This window comes from Pinus tabuliformis, chromosome 5_1 (genome assembly GCF_031772625.1).
Source record: "Pinus tabuliformis cultivar Carrire ecotype Pingquan chromosome 5_1, CPIR1, whole genome shotgun sequence".
Classification (NCBI taxonomy): domain Eukaryota; kingdom Viridiplantae; phylum Streptophyta; class Pinopsida; order Pinales; family Pinaceae; genus Pinus; species Pinus tabuliformis.
In genome coordinates, this window is record NC_142305.1 from 717075728 (window position 1) to 717094057 (window position 18330).

At 37.0% G+C, this 18330-nt stretch overlaps 1 pseudogene; it reads left to right on the forward strand.

The window, feature by feature from the left end:
- LOC149166916 (uncharacterized) overlaps window positions 1–16651 on the forward strand; it is an 81954-nt pseudogene extending 65303 nt beyond the window's left edge.
- Window positions 16652–18330: the final 1679 nt, after the last annotated feature.

Here is an 18330-nt window from a genome sequence, read left to right on the forward strand (position 1 = left end):
GTTATATCGGCCCCACTCCTTAGTGCTCCCAACTATGGGCGTGACTTTCTTCTATACCTGGCAGCATCGCCATCCTCTCTAGGAATGGCCTTGGTTCAAACTCACGATGATCAGAGTGAGCATGTGATATACTATCTATCGAAGGCATGGTTGAGCCTGAACTCAGATATTCACATGTGGAAAAGCTATCCTTGGTAGTTGTCTTTGCTGTCAACTGTTTCCGACATTACATATTGCTGTGATAGACTACTTTCATCGCCTTGGAGAATACCATGAGACACATTTTTTCTCATCAAGTCATTAGAGGGAAATATTCCAAATGGATAGTGATCCTCCAACAATTTGTTTTGGTGTTCACTACTGCCAAGGCAAAAAATTCCTTAGTGTTGGCTGAAATTTTGTCAGATCTTCCCATTGTAAATCCTAATGAGATAGCCCACAGTCCTCTTCTAGATGAAGTTGTCTATCTTATTGACACTACTAACCCTTTGTATGGTGACATTCTTTTCTACCTCCAAGCACAATGTTTCCGCCTTGAACTATCGTTAGATGACTATCATTGCATCTTCCACCAAGCGCGACACTATTTAGTGCTTAACGATACGTTATATCACCATGGTGTTGATACAGTTCTTCGATGTTGCCTCACTCATGAGGAAGCAGAACATATTTTAAATGAATACCATGCTGGGGCATGTGGTCATCATATTTCTGGCATATCTACTGCTCAGAAAATTTTGTGTGCATGCCTACTGGCCAACCTTATTCAAGGATTGTATCAAGGCTATCCGGCAGTGCCACCCTTGTCAATTGTTTACAAAGAACATGTGCACTCCTTTGGATGTACTGCACCGGGTAATCTTTGTTGGCCCCTTTTCCAAATGGGGGATAGACTTCGTAACTTGAAACCCCATTTCCTCTACTAGACACAACTATATTATCGTAGTTGTGGACTATTTCATGAAATGGGTCGAAGCCCTTCCCACTTTCCGAGCTGATGGAGAAATCACGATGCTATTCCTCTTTAATCAGGTCATCTGTTGCTTAGGTGTGCCTCACATGATTTTTATAGGCCATGGGTCTCATTTTCAAAATCACATGATGTCTAACTTAACATCATTTCTTGGTTTTCGCTAAGATTAATCATCCTCCTACTACCCCCAAGCTAATGGTCTAGTAGAAGCCGTCAATGACATCTTAAAACACGATCTGTAGGTTAATAAGAAATCATAAAACCCATTGGCATCAAATGTTATATCCTACACTATGGTCATACTGAACTTTAGTTAAAACTGCTACAGGCTTCACCTTTCAACTAGCTTATCGCCTGGAAGCAGTTTTACCAATCGAGTCTCAAATTCCTTCCTTACAAATCACTATTGAACTCTTGCCCGACACCACTGCCGAAGAAGAGCACCTGATATACCTAAATCAACTGGATGAAACCCGTCAAGATGTCGAATTGGCATTCCAAGCCCACAAGCGCCGAGTCAAAGCCAGTATGACAGAAAGGTCAATCCTCGTTCTTACCAAGAGGGTGATCTTGTTTTACTTTACAATAAAAAACATGACATCTTGGGGGTAGGAACACTTCAACCCTTATGGATCGGTCCATATGTTGTCAAGAAAGCCCTCTCAAAAGGGGCATATGAACTTTAGGACTAGGAAGGAGTCCCGCTCCCTAAGCCCCGAAATGGGCTCTATCTGAAAAAATATTATGCCTAGTACTACACTAGGCATGTGCTTTGTAATTTTATGTATTTATAAGTTTTTCTTCTTTTTTATGTGAATGGATTTTTTGTTATTTCTTGAAGTATTTGTCTCATACATATTTTGCATTATGCATATGTCTTCATTACCCTTAGCATATGTAGGATATGCGAATGGTGGTAGTCGTCACACACGAAACATTACATCAGTTGCTTGGGTCATTTACACACCTGAATTAGAACTGTTTTGTTCCAGGGGGGTCTTTCTTGGTACTGCCACCAACAATATTGCTGAGTACATGTCCATAATCTCACTTCCCAGTGAAGCGTCATCAAGGGACATCTCCAATCTGGTGGTCAGGTTAGACTCTCAGCTTTTTCTTATGCAATTGACAAATCATTATCACGTTCGTAATTCAATCTTGTTACATCATTATTTACGGGTACGACTCTTGGAACGTCAATTTGAGGTTATCACATATGAACACATTCCTAGAGAATTTAATATAGTTGGTGATTCATTGGAAAACTATGTGTTAGATTGGCATTTGTCTCATTCACTATAGATACATGTATGAAATTAAATATTTACACAGTTAAAAATTTAAAAAAACACTTAAAAAAAATTTACATCATAAAATACCAAAATATTTGTAGATATATATATATATATATATATATATATATATATATATATATATATATATATATATATATATATATATAGATATAGATATATATATATATATATATATATATATATATATATATATATATATATATATATATCTATATATATATATATATATATATATATATCTACAAATATTTTGGTATTTTATGATGTAAATTTTTTAAGTGTTTATATATATATATATATATATATATATATATTGAGTTCAATCTTCTACACCAAAATATTCCCAAAGCTTGGGTGTTTTAAGTACAAAATGGCTACTAATCCTAGCTATAAACACCTGTTGGCTATACCACATGTCTACTAATAGAGCCTACTTCTCATGAAAAGATAAAACTTCTCTAGCTATCCTTTGAAGAGCAACTAAAAACCACTCAGGCACACTGACTGTGTGTCGCTGCATATGAGTGGGGATCTCCCTTATAGGAAGGGGGGTGTAAACCCATGCACAAACCCTCTAGGTTCCTTAGAACCTTGCGAAGACTTTCAGCATCACCTCCCAGTCAGGTAGCTAGCCTCCTCGCCTCACTTGCTAAGGTTCACATGCAAGTCGTACCGGTGCCACATTTGTGTCAAGCAAAAAGCTTTATGTCAGTACTTGTTCACCCATAAAATCAACAAAAACATAACATAAACATTCAAAAGCTTATAAATACTTTAAGTACTCTCAAAAATCATTCTTACCTTGAGGCCCCCAGTTTGCTCCAGTCAGCAAAATCAAGTCAGGGTCGCCAATGAAGTCCATGCCCTTGTAGGCATAGTCGTCAATCTTCACAATCTAGCCATTAAGCCATTCGAAGAAATCTTCTTCGGAAAAATTTTGGATAGCTCCTCCTCCTGTGAGAGGATCAAGTGATTCCCATCACCTTTTTCTAGGCTCCCTTAGATTGAGAGGACCTAATATCATCCGGGGGCGCATAACAGACACCCTCTCAAGTATGAATGACACAATGAGAGTGCCATACCCAAAACTCTGTTGGGTCTATGTCTTGCATGCGGTCAACTCTGCCTTCAACTGACGAAGCACTGCCTTGCACCAGTTGAATATATGTGGCTGGACAAGTCAACTACAAGCAACAGTTGGGCCTTTGTCATAATGTGGGGACTCTTTGACCTTGCCAAGCACACAATCATCAATAAAATGGCCCTTGTAGATCTGGATCTAATCCTCTCTATAAGGACTCTGTTGCTGACGAGTCCGCTCTCATGGATGCAGTAAGCTCGAACTAGCTCTAGGGTGGATTGAGGATCAGGATTTCCCCCGGTCAGGTTTTCCCGTGCTCCTCTACACAAAAAACCGATCAATAAATATATATCATCTTGGTCAATGGCCAACTCATGATCTGAAATCATGAACACCTACTCATGATCATCCTAGTGCTAAATAATCTAGCTCAAAAGGTCCTCTTGACCTTTCATCAAGTCCAACTATGCATACTTCATCAACCAGCAACAGCACAATGCAAGTATGCAAGTAGAATCATTTTGAATTATCAATTCTTGTCAGCCATGGGCCCCTTCTCTCCATAGACTAGTCATAATGGCTTAAAATTTGCATAAATCAACCCAAAAATCAGTGCAAATGGGGCAAAAAATCTCATTAAATCACTTCCTAGGGTTTTGGGGTGTGCCCGCATGCACTAACACACCCATAGTGACACACAGGGAGGATTAATGTGCTTCACCAGGTCGTAAAGGGTGTTTAACGCTCCCTACAGGCCTAGTAGGGGGCGTTAGGCACAATTAATGAAGTAGGGCTCCCCAGATATCCAAAGCTCATCCCAAAGGCTGATAAAAAAGGTTGAATAATGCAAGATTAGGTTTTTGGCATCTACCTAGGACTCACGACACGTCGAGTGGTTTCCGGATATCTCGTAATCATCCATGGAAAATATGCTCCTCTTTAGCTCCAAAACACTCTCACGGCTCTCAAATGATGCAAATGGTGAAAGTGGAGGCTCAAGAACTCCCTTATAGTCACTTTGGAGACATGGCTTATATTAATTAAAGTCATTAAAGTAGAAGTAGTCCATTTCCAATGATATTTATCATGCGCCATGACCCCATATTGACACAAATTTCTCATGTTTTGATGAAATAATTTTCAAGATTGAATGACATAAATTACCATGTTCGATTCTCAATGAGCGCTTTCTTTTATAGGATGTTTTCTTGCTCTAAAACTGAAAAATCCCCGAGTTTTTACTCGTCGGGCTCATTAAATACTTACGATGGCAGTCTGAGCAACTCTTTTTCCCTCTTTTTCTAGCTCACTAAATTGAAAAAGATTGATTGAGCATTCTTTTTTAGGAATTTTTTCTAGCTCATAAAATCAAAACAACCCCAAGTTCCTTCTTCAAGCTCGTTAAAAACTTATGAAGAAGCTCTGAGCATTCTTTTTAGGAACTTTTCTTGCTCATTAAATCGAAAAAACCACGATTTTTCGTCATTGGTCTCGTTAAACACCTACAACGACGATATGAACACTTTTTTTTTGGGACTATTTCTTGCTCTTAAGTCGAAAAATCCTTGATTTTTTCCCTTTTTTAGGCTCATTAAATCTACGAAGAAGGAACGAGCAGTTCTTTTATCTCTTTTCCCTTGCTCACTAAACTGAAAAAGATGCCTCGAGTTTTCTTCATTTGACTCGTTGAAATTCGATGAAGGTCTATTGGGGAGGCAAACATCTATTGAGCATAGGTTTCTCTTTATCTAGACTCAGTATATTAACTTACAGAAAAGGAACCGTTCTAGGTATACTATTAAACCTTTGATACACCCGTTAAAAACTATGACAAAGGGACCACCTTGGAGTTGTTCTTTATTATCTTTTCAGACTATCAAAATAAGAAAAGACCACTGAGTTGTCTCGTCTGGACTCATTAAATTACACAGATGAGGAATAGAGTTGCTCTTTTTACGATCCTTTTTAGACTCTTAAAACATGAAAAGGTTGACGAGTTTGTCTATCTTGACTCATTAAACTAATCAGATAGGGCATAGAGTCACTCTTTTTAGGTTCCTTTTCAAACTCTTAAAACATGAAAAGATCAATGATTTTACCCATCTGGACTCACTAAACTAATCATATGGGGAAAGTGGACAATAAAATTGCGTTATGTTCCATATAATGAAAGAGTTTTTTGGTAGCAGCCTCTCCCTTGAACATGGCACTCCCTTAGATAAACCTTCCCTGTAATGTCCTCTCAATATGAATCTTATCATCCTATGAGTTTAGCCTATATACTTCGATTTTCTTGCATCTCTATATCCTAACACTCTTTGGTGTTCATGAGTCTAGTGTTGCATGGTTAAAATCATTGTCGTGCCTTCTATTATTCAAGGGAAAACCTTTATCTTTTGTTTCCTCCATCAAACCATTAAGCATATCCTACCATCATGCCCTCTGTTGCTTTGACCGAATGCTCAAAATATTCCTCAAAAAACAATCATTCTTGTCCCGTTTCGTGTTGACTGATGTAGGACACCTTGTTTCCTACCTTTTGATAGGTCTCTTCCTATAGACTTCAACACTCTATCTAGGAAGAAGACCTAGAAACACTTCAATGCCTTGGTACTTGCAGACATCAGTGGTAGGTCACCTTGTGTTTGGTCAGGGGTTTTCATTATTGGCTCCTAGATTAAACGATTCTACGAGTGTTAGAAGACAAAAACATTATTCGCACTCGCTAGATTGTACTGTGAATCTTGGAGACCATCACCATTATCAGTGGCCATCCTCCCGTCTGTTAATCGTCTCCATGATTGACTGGTAATCAGACGATTTCGTGCATGTTCAACATCAATGCATGTATTCACATGTATCGATCCATATTGTTGCGATGAAGTGGAAATCAAGACCTTGGGTAGAGGCTTCTACGAGTGTTAGAAGACAAAAACATTATTCGCACTCGATAGATTGTACTATGCATCTTGGAGACCATCACCATTATCAGTCGCCATACTCCCGTCTATTAACGGTCTCCATTATTGACTGGTAAGCAGACAATTTCATGCATGTTCGACATCAATGCCTATATTCACATGTATCGATCTATATTGTTGTGGTGAAGTGGAAATCAAGACCTTGGGTAGAGGCTTGCATCACTCAGCCCTGTTTCCTCTCCCAAGTTGCGTTTATTGTTTTTTGGAGACATCTCATTGGAATGATCCTATTATGACACAGGTTCCGCATTGTACTTATCGATGGCCAGCATTGTCATATCTCTTTTCTAAGAAAATAACTCTGACATAGCTGCTGAGCGTGGGAATGCCCAACTCAAGACATGATTTTAGTTTTTTTATATATATGTGTTGTATCAAGTTTCTCATACCACCCGAAGCTTCGATCCTCTCTCTCTTTCTTCTAAAGAAAAGGATACTTAAATATAAATTATTTCGTCCATCATCATAGCCTTTGATCTCACACTTTAGGGGGCATCTATTATATAGGAAAATGACCTCCTCATCAAATCAGAGGAGAAGGACATGATGACTAAAGGATTGACCAAGTTCACAAGCCTAGTTGTCATGCTAACGCTGCCTAAACACTAGCAACATAATTTATGAATCTTCCTAGAAAGGCTAAGGATGCATTAGTACCTAAAGAAACTCTCTTTGTTACCTCGGGAACAGTGTTAGTGGACCCTAATGAGTTTCTATGGGTCAAGGGAATGTGTTGACTGAGGAAATATCCCTATATTTTCTCCTATGTCAACTCATAAAAGAAGGGAAACATCAGAACTTGACCTATTTGGGGGAATTACTAATTCCTAATGGAGCATGCAGACGGGGAAGAGCACAAAGGCATGGAAACATCATTGCTTTTGCCTAATGGAACTCATGAAGGACTTGGCACACCTAACCTCACATGCTATATATGCAAGGCTATGGCCATTGTGAAAAGGGTTGAACCATTTGAAAGGATTGCCTATTTGACTATCGAGCAGAGTCTCATAGTAAGGCATCACAAGAGGTTAAGAAGGGAGAGAGAGAGAGGAGCTGGAGGGGTAAGGGAAAGCTGATGCAACTGATGGTTGTAATCACTCTTTCTACATCAATATAGAACTAAAATTGTGTTGTCCACTCCGAGATGTTGATAATATTACTTGTTTGTATTTTTATTCAATATCATTAGCATGAGTGGCTTAGATATATGAAACTAGATATCATTATATGTTCATGCATTGTTTATCAAGGTTTTATGCTATGATATTACGCTTGACTTTTCTATGTGCATGTTTTGATCTAGAGTTGGCTCAAGGGTCTTCTGCCTAACTACATTACACTGTCCAGCAACACCATACTAATACTCGAGGTAATAATTCCTTCTCGCTTTAATATTCATTTGTTAAACATATATATGCTTGTATCTTTGTGACAGTTGCAGCTAATCTGACTACCTACCAAGGATCTTGGGAAGATCCTTGAGAGTTTCTAGATCACCAAACACCCGTGCATTAATGCCTATAACACTCATACAAAGGTGTAGGTGTGGGTTTGTCTTCTCTGTACCTGGGACGAATATTAGTCATACTCTCTTAGTCCTATCAGGGGTTCCCCATGACTAATAAGGGAACTTAGATTGAATGTGTAGGTAAAAGGGTTGGGAAGCAGGTTGCTAGTATAACTATCCTACTGCCAGCTTCTTTCTATTCAGTTTGCTTGTGTGCTTACCTTTTAAGAATTTTCTAGTGTGTGTTCTTTGGTCTGAGTTAGTTGTCTTGGCCTTAGGGTGTTTTCACTAACATCATTGTTTTAATTTATAATTTTTCACCCTAGATTAATATAGTCATTTTTAGTCACACCATATTCATTGTTTTCCTCTTGAATGAGGTGGAATTTCTACTCTTGCATGGAGAGTGCCAGTTGATGCTCAATATCCTGACCAACCCATAGTTATGGAGTATATACCTGGTCCTTCTGGTAGTGATTTGATCTCTATCAAAGCTTTGGCAGATTATTTTTTTGCTTCTACCAATCCACCTTTTACCGATCCACTGGGACCTGAGTTGTTGCAACTGAAACCTAACGATTCCACACCTGCTTATACCTTTTTACCATTGTCAATTATCTATATTATGGTGGAGTCTGAGACATCTTTACCTTCTACATCAGTTGTGTTAGCTGCCACATCATCATTCCTACCACTCAGTGTGGCTACACCTACTCCTCCATATACACCTCTCACATCTTCTTGGGGCATTACATAAGTATCATCTACAGATCCCATAAATTTCTCATATGTTTCCATGCTTGCTTCATCATCTGCACCGACTGTTACAGTGCTATAGTGATAGGATTCATAATTTGGAATTGGTTAAGGTTAGGCTTTGTAATATTATACATACCTTTGTTTTCTGCAAATGTTTTCCATATTAAAAATTTAAAAAAATGTAAAGAGAATATGTCCTAAAAGAAATATCAAAGGACAAAAAGAATAAGAAAATATAAAAAAATGAGAATATATGAACCCCAAAAACAAAAAAAGATCATGAAAGTGTGCAAGTCGAAATGCCACTACTATTTTACTACTTACTGTCTTAAATAATGGTTGTGTGCATCTTGTCATACATGCCACAACCCATGGTAGTCAAACTGCTTAATCTTGACTATTTCATGCTTTGAATTTTATGTTTATAGTTAGAGAATAAAATCTGAACAAACACTTTAATCTTGCTAGTTCATTAGATAGGTAGAGAAAATAAAAGGAGCTCATCAGTTTAATCCGAGCCCTTATATGATGTAAGGTTATAATTAGATAGTTTAATTCTCAAAATAAAAATGAATGATAAGGGTCTGCTAGCCTAAATGCACCCAAATAAATGAAGAAAAAATGTTAGGGTAAGCAATGGGTAAGCAATGGGTAAGCAATGGGTATATTAAATAAATTAATTATTTTTCTTACACCTAATATAACTAAATTTTATATTTTTATATAAAAATTTTTTATATATTTTTATTTTATTTTTATTTATTATTTAATTAAGAGATAAGTAGTTTATTATTATTCCTCATTTATATATTAAATAAATAATTTATTATTATTTTTCTTACACCTAATGTAACTAAATTTATATTTTATATATTTTCATTATTATATTATAATTTATCATTTATATATTTGATTATTTATTTATTTATTTTTTACCTTATTCAACTAAATTTGACCTTGCTCCTTGAGTCAACCTCTTGCCCAGGTAACCGTTGGTGTCTCTGCTCTAGCTATTTAAACATGCTAAGCTGGATCTGTTCTTCAACTTGTCCTGATGATGAACCACACTGGTTGGTTCAAAACGCGTCGACAAATGATATTCCTTGTGATTTTCGCCGAAGAATTCTTTCTAAAAAGAAGAAAGGTTGTTGAAGTATAAAGTTGATTGGATAAAAGCACATTTATCATGCTTAACCATATCTTTCAATGTGCATGAGAAGTTAACAAAGAAAAAACAATGGTTTACAACTTGATTTAATTAACTCCCCCTCATTCATTTCATCCCTTTATTTACTAATTTCCCCATCCACAAGTAAGTTCTAGTACTAAAAATCCTTCAAGTCATAAAGGCTCAGAGCATTTCTCTGACTTTTGGTGGGACTGGACCCTCGACTTAATGACTTATGGAAATCAAGTGTTAGAATTCCCATCATAAAATTCATTTCCCTTATTTCCCTAATAAAACCCCTTTTCCTAAGGTTAAACTTCATTTGCCTATGAAAAGTAAACAACCCCATGTTGAATTCCATTTCATTCAAAATACCCACAAAAAGATTTTATCCTAAGTATGAAGTGTATGTGAATAAAATGTGCAAATATTACATTTATGCTTAAGGGTATGTTCACTCCACTCATTTCATATTAATTTTTTAACATAATACTATAGTTCCCAATATACCTTTTCCCATATATAATACCCCAACTCGTAGTCTAGCTATAAACTATACTTTATCCCATATTCCCAACAAAACCCACTTAATACACCATTGAGCGGTAAAGATAAAATAATCCCATCATTAAGCCCTACCCGATCATTTAAATCCATGATTAACTCGTAGTTAATTCCAAATGCCAAGGATTAAAACCCTGACCGCCCCAAAACCTATGCTCATTTCATCCGAACACATCTTTCACCTGACTGTCATCTGATCATTAGCGCCCACAACCGACGGTCCACATCCATACCGGGTTCACCAGATGTCCAACCTTTACCCACCCGATAAAGTGGTTTTTCCTAGCCTTTCATCTGCTACGTGTCAAGTGCTAGCTTAGATCGGGTGACCCCACCAAAATACTGCCTCCTCCATAAAAGTGGTGCGATGGCGTGGGAAACCACCTCCCTGCCCAACCCAAAAAACCACCCACTGTTCATTTGTAATTTACGCGCCAAAATGTGATTGTTGCTCAATAAAAAGGTCAAGAAGCCTTATTTGGCATTTTTCGATCAATTTATTTGTAAAACATCTGCAAGCCATTGCAACACCTTCAAATGTTGAAATCGCCAATTGACCTCAATTTCACTCGTAAAGAAGTTACAGAGACCCCAATCAAGGTCTCAGTCCATACCAAAACCCATTCAAACTTCTGCAATTTCCGAGAACACCAATTTGAAGTTATTTCACCCAAATTTCAGGTATTTGAGAAAAAACCAGAATGACCCTCTCATTTGAAGACGTATAGTAAAAGTTAAAAGCCTACAGTGAAAGTCAAAAAAACACAGTAAAAGGAAAAAGACAGATCAACGGGGTCAAAGTGTATCAGATGAAAGGCTAAAGTAAATGAAGCTTCCAGCATGAAAGATCAAACAGAAAAGTAGCATAAAGTGCTAAAAATCAAACCATAAAAGCCAGTAGTACCAAAATGAAAGGGACAGCATGAAGTAGTTCAATAGTTGTCTCTATCTTCTTGCAAGAAGATATTTTTCTTTCCTAGATTAAATCTCAAATCAGTTTGAGATATTTTGTAATAAAATTTTGTATAAATACTTCACAATTCTAAGTATGTAGTGTGGATCCTATTAGACATTTCTATAGACTTTTTGATCAAAAAGAACGAGAAGGTTATTGTATCAGTTGATGAGCCAGCAAGCTAGATTGATTAATAAAGATAAGACTTTTCCAAGGATTCATGTGTTGAGTGAATTTCAGACAAGTATTTTCATATGTTATTGTTATTTTCTCAAATTTATTCATAATCTTATATGTGTTTCAATCTAAATGCTATAACTGGAATAATAGTTCAAAACTTGTTTAAACCACACTCTGTTTTAATAGTTAAGCATTTGAATGTTTTCTTCTGATATTTAAATTAAAGAATTCTTAATTACTCTTTGGTTTAGATTGATTTCATGAATAATCCAAGTTAAAGGATCCTTAACTTCCCTTTTATTTAGATTAGCCCTTCCTTCCTCATTCATTATCCGGGTCTGAGAACCCTTAATTGCTCTCTCACCCCAAGTGAAACCCTTTCACCCCTCTATCTCAAACATCTGAAATACACTCTGCTATCTTGCCCTTGGAACATCCCCTTTACTGAGTTAATCCAGTTTTTCTTCCTTATTAATTGACTTCATAGCCCAATGGTCTAAAAGACATCAATTTATCCATCTGTCTAAGTAGATCCCACCATCAATCTCAAATACAAATAAACACCCCCTTGAACAATCATAGCTAGCCTAAAACATCTTAACTAAAACAAGGTTAAACTTTAAAGAGAAAGCCCTCTCTAAGCATCAGGAAGGCTAGGTCCTAATCTCCAAAAGTGGATAGTGGTTACCTTTGGTTTTTCCTTATTATTACTTCAAAGGAATTATCAGAGTGATAACACCGACCACGGTCATTAATCCTAGTCAAAGATTAGGGTCAAGAGTATTTTCTCCTAGTTTCTCTCAACCTACGATTTTTGTCGTGTTATAAATTTTGGAAATATGTGGGGGGGTCATTATTTTCTCCTAGCCATCCTGGGGGAAATGTTGGTTCAAGAATTTCACAAGCCTAGAACAATTTGTTATTAGGAGGGATGCCAGCTTCCAACACCTTTCCTGGAGTGGTTAGTTTACCTAGGGGAAACCCTATTTCTAGTACTATAACTTCTATGAGATACCCTCCTTATGTCGGTGCTACTACTCAAGTTGGTCCATCTATCCCCATAGGGTACAAAACCATTATAAGTAATGCTCTCAGGAGTCCTACACTATCTAGTGGTATTTATCCTAGGGGGGAAACTCCTATCAACAGTGACTCTGGCCCACATGCTTTACATGTCAAGGTGAACCCTTATGAGAGACAACATGTTAGGTCCCTATAATACTAGTGATTCCCCCATTATTATTGTCATTGTAGCCCTTATTTTTATTGTTATGACCCTGTTGTCCCCATATTGTTATTATTGTGCCCCATAGAAGCCCACTATTGTTATTTTTGCGCTGTTATATTATTATTGTTATGTCAGCTTTGATTATATTGTGACCCCTTAGACTCCTATATATAGAAAGGAGGTATTGTAATTTGTATCATCCAAGAATTGTTCATTTATGTAATGTAAAGGAGGATTCCCCATCAAAGAGGGTGATTTTGAAGTCGTTGATCTATCTTTTCTTCTATTTCGTGAGCTGGTTACATAACATTTGGTAGCAGAGCTTTGGATTCTAGGGTTCCACTGCTCCAAACAGGTCATCGTGGAATTTTAGCTATAACTTTTTTTACGAAGTTTCAAAAGATGAAATTAAAACATATTTGATCTAAAATCATGATGAACCTTGGGTACGAATTGTAGATCTTTTCTCTCTATATTTTCGGAGATAGGATCCAAGGAATTTAGGATTTTTTGAGGGTTCTGAATTATATCTCAAATCGTTACTTGGGCAAATGCATCATAACTTTCTCTATAAGAATCAGATTCAAATTTCATAAAACATTGTAGAAAGAGGATGGCCTATTGTTTTATTTGTATTCGTTTTAGGTCCTAAGGTTAAAATAGTGACATGTGGCACTTCATACAAGCTCGCTCTACTGAACTAGTCTATAATTAGGTCATTGTGGGAGATTTCCCATAACTCTTCCTTGGAGAATCCAATATTGGTCAGAATTGCAGAGTTAGAAAGGGGACTCATAGAGGTACCGTAGGATGCAAGTTAAAATCTTGGAGATCCAAAATTACAGAGATACAATAGATTCAATATCGAGCTCCTACAAAGTGAAAACGTTATGTAGTTTTTTTTTAAATTTTGCATAAGTTTCGTTTGAAAATTACTTTGAAGGAATTTAAAGGGCATAGTGAAGCATTATTATCATTAATATATGCCCTGAAGAAATAAAATGGAAACACCTATTAAGCAACCTAAAATATATAACATGACTCATGAAGAAGAGGAAGAAATGCAACATGATATATCAAAATTACGAGACCAAGTGCAATAAAATTCACTCTTACAAAAATTGACAGAAGCTAAGATGGACAGTTTAAAGAAAGGCATGAAAGCTAAGATGGATGGTTTAAACAAAAGCATGGAAACTAAGATGGATGGTTTAAAGAAAGATGTGGAAGCTAAGATGGACAGTATAGAAGAAAAACTTAAAGGAAACATGGAATATTTGAAGACAGATTTGACAAATTTTCTACAAGAAATGCTTACTAATGGCGAAAGGGTAATAAAGGAAAATCATGATGAGAACAAAATAAATTTTAATCATGATTTCATAGAATCTAACAATGGATTGAAGACCCACCATGTTCCAAAGATCAATATGAGGAACTTTGATGACAAGCATGCCATAACATGGATACTACAGATGGAGCAATATTTAGATCTCAATAATGTACAAAACACACAAAAGGTACGCATTGCAACTCTATATTTGGAACCAAATCAGTTTGTATGGTATCGATGGCTTTTATCTCATAAATAAATTGTCACATGGGAAATATTTATAGAAGAAATGATAGCACATTATGAGGATACAAAAAGAAACACCTTTGTTAGCCAATTCATAAATTTCAAACAAAAGGGTTCAATGATGGAGCATATTGAGGACTTCCAAAAATTGAATATAAGGGTAAAAGATATTCCAGAGGAGCATAGGATTGATGTGTTCATAGGGAGTTTAAAGGATAACATCCAACATGAGGTTCTCCTTTGGGAACCTAAATCATTGGAGAAGGCATTTTGGTTGGCAAGAAAAATGGAAAGAAAAATTATGGAAACAAGGAAGCCTACCACTCACAACTATAAAGATGGAAGTGTTGTTGCCCCTATCCTTCCACAACCTACAAGGCTGACATCACAACAATTGGAAGAAAAAAGAGAAAAAGGGATTTATTATAGTTTTGATAGCAAATACACTAAAGGTCATAAGTGTGTTGAGAATAAATTATTTTACATAGATTGTGAAGAGGAGGAAGAAAAGGAACAAGAAATGTCAAAAGAAGAGGATATACACTAGGAACAAAGCCTAGAGAAAGAAGAAATCAATCTGACCGTATCTTGTAATGCATTGGCCAGAATTACCACTCCTCAATCTATCAAGATAGAAGGACATATAAAGAACAAAATGGTAATAGATTTAGGCAGTCCCCATAATTTTATTCATTGTAAGATATCCAAGGAATTGAATTTCTTCCTATATCCAGCACCAGAGTTTCAAGTGATGGTTGCAAGTGGAGGAACCATAAATTTCTCTGGAATGTGTCATAATATCAAGTTATCCATCGGAGAATATGCATTTAAAAGCCCAATCCTTTCCATTCCAATGGGTGGTGTTGATGTTGTATTAGGATTCCAATGGCTACAATCCTTGGGTACAATATCTTTTAATTTTCAAAAACTTTTCATCAGTTTTTTTTGGATGGAAAGGAAGTTGAATTAAATGGTATAGTAGGGAAACTAGGAAATATAATCAGTTATAATGGAATGATAAAGCTTCTAAAGAAATAAAAACGAGGCATAATTGCACAATTATGTTCTCCAGAGGTTCCCACATCGAAATCATCTATTTCTCAAGATCTCCAAAAAGTATTGGACAATCATTCCAAGGTATTTGAGACTCCCAAAGACCTCCCCACTATTCATGATCATGATCATGATATTCACTTGATTCCAAGAATTGTTCCTCCAAACATCAGGCCTTACAGATATCCCTATGTGCAAAAGAGTGAAATTGAATGTATGGTTGCAGAAATTCTAGAGGCTAGTATAATTCAACCTAGTCAAAGTTCTTTGTTTGCTCCAGTAGTATTGGTGCAAAAGAAGGATGGGTCATGGCGCATGTGTTCAGATTATAGGGAGCTCAACAAGCTCACTACTAAAGATAAATTTCCCATTCTTTTCATTGATGAATTATTGGATCAATTGCATTGATCAATTTACTTGACCAAGTTGAACCTTCGTTCTAAATATCATCAAATCAGAATGAAGACTGAAGACATTCTGAAAACAACATTTAGAACTCATGAGGGCCATTATGAATGTTTGGTCATGTGTTATAGACATTGTTATCACTGAAAATTCTGTTGCCAAAAATTTTTAGCCTAGCTTAAGGACAAGGTGTTTTCGCAGCGCATGATCCCTTTAGCAGTTTCGCAGCGCAACATGTTTTAGGCTGCGCTACAAAATTGGGGATTTGTTCGAATCCATAGCAACTGTCATGCAAAATAGCTATGCGGTGGATGTGTTTTACAGGTGGCATACTCTCAAGCTCCTGCGTGTATGCTTGTCATCAATTCTGAATCTCGAAGCCTCAAAGTTCATGTAGCTGTGAGTACATGCTCACACGTTGGTGGTCAGAGCACGATATGCAGATGTTGAACTAAATGTATACAATTACGCTAAATGAGAAGTTTCACTACTTCAAATGGGAATCCAGGAAGATGATTGACTGAGTTTCAAAACAAGGGTATAGAAGTCAGATAAGCAAGGAAACCTGCACAGCCTTCCACTAGTGCTCGACCAATATACTCCTGACATGGACCCATGGCGGAACAGTTACAGGATTTGCAAAGGCTCGATCAGAACGCACAGCTTCAACATTTACCGAGGGTAAAAGCTTAAAGGGCCTTCAATACATTACAGATACAATCCAGTCTGGAAGCATTGCAAAACCTAAAATAAAAGAACTTTTACAGGATGATGTAGATGTTATTGCTTCCAAAACCAATGCCCCGAAGGGACTTACTAAAATACACAGATTATTTACAGCTCGCTTCTCTTCAAGTAGAACCATATTATTTGGTTTATCTTATTATTGGCAACCATGATCGATCCCTCCCATTCGATTCTGCAGCCATTTTGTTGGAAGGAAGCATTCAGGAAATTGAGTTGCAGGGTAAGCAATCCCAGGTTTGTGGGACGCAATGGCGATGCAAAGGTTCTTGTTTTGGTGGGCGCAGGACTTACAGGATCTGTTCTTTCTATTGGTTTTGGAGCGCATGGTTTGCGTTTTATCCTCGAGAACATGTTGACAGTCTACATTTTTCTTTATGGTAAAGCATACCTGGCCCTGTCTGGTTTAGATATTGCAATCACCGACAAAGCATCAAGAATTGGAAACCGAGTTTATGTGTATAAGTGGGTGTGGAATGATGGCAAGCATCAAGGGACTTTTCCAATGGTACTGCGCCCATTTCCTGAAGGTATGGAGGGCAGGCGTTGGCAATATGCAAGTGGAAGATTTGGTATCCCTTTCCTCGATTTTCATTACCATCTTTAAAAGAAGCGAGTAGCTTTTGGTGGAGGATATTGCAGAACTAAAACCACGGTATTCTGTGGTGTCCCACGTGTCCTTGATCGCATATATTCAGGTTTAAACCAGAAGATAACATGCCAAAGACAGTGGAGGGCACTTCAGGTAAGCATACCCCACAGGATGCATTACCGTCAGATGATGCTAGCTGCAAATCTAGTATTTTAACAGCTTCAGAGATTATTCATATAGAAAGGGCATCTTCACATTGTATGGATTCTGCTGTATTGGGTGAAAAAGATACTTGTTTGCCACAAAAAGCTGGTAAGTATCATCTGAGGAGAAGTTTGGTAGATGATGAAGCTGCACTACCACCCTCAAAAAGAATTCATCGTGCTTTTGAGGCAATGTCCGCATATGCTGTTGAAGCTGCTTCCGTTTCTGATGAAGTTGATGCCACAAGCATGGAAACACAAGACGATGGTAAAACTGTGTCTGTTTGTGTGAATAATGGCAATGAGGATGTTTCAAGGACAGAAGAGCATGCAAAAGGTGAAGTTTTATTGGTTCCAAAAGATTCAACAGGAGAGACAAAGATTTCAGAAATGTGCATAGATACCTGTAAGTTAGTTTCTGAAGTATCTTCAGAACCATCTAATATTTCAAAAGAGAATTCTGGGTTTCTTATGGATGTTAATCTCATGCCAGATGTGCATGATAATCGAAATCAACCAAGCAATGGGGATGGTATGATAATGCATGACAAGAGTGGTAACGAATTTGGTGTTACCTGTCAGAAAACTGATGAATCAAAGCAACATGTTAAATCTGTTTCAGTCCTTCCTAGGAAACATGATGGTTTGAAGTCTGTTTCAGACCCTTCTAATCAGGAAAAACAATGGGTTAGGTGTATTATGCATACAGATTTGAAGTCTCATGTGCACAATAATCAGAATAAACTGGGCAGTGAGGATGTATGACAATTTGAAGCCTGATCTAAGGCAAGGCAGTTGCAGTTTATCTCCAACTAAGACTCATGGCATTTTAGATCGCACAAAGGTTGATTCTAATCAATTAGAGCATAAGCCTAAGTTGATAAAAGCTAAAAGACATAATCTGACACCAAATAAGGAAATGTGTCTGGATGTGTCCAAAAAAAGATGAAGGGCAGTTACACAGCAGTTTCGCAGCGCGCTACAAAACTGCGAAACTGCTGTAGGTGCTGTTTTATAAGAAAAACAAGGAGTTTAATGA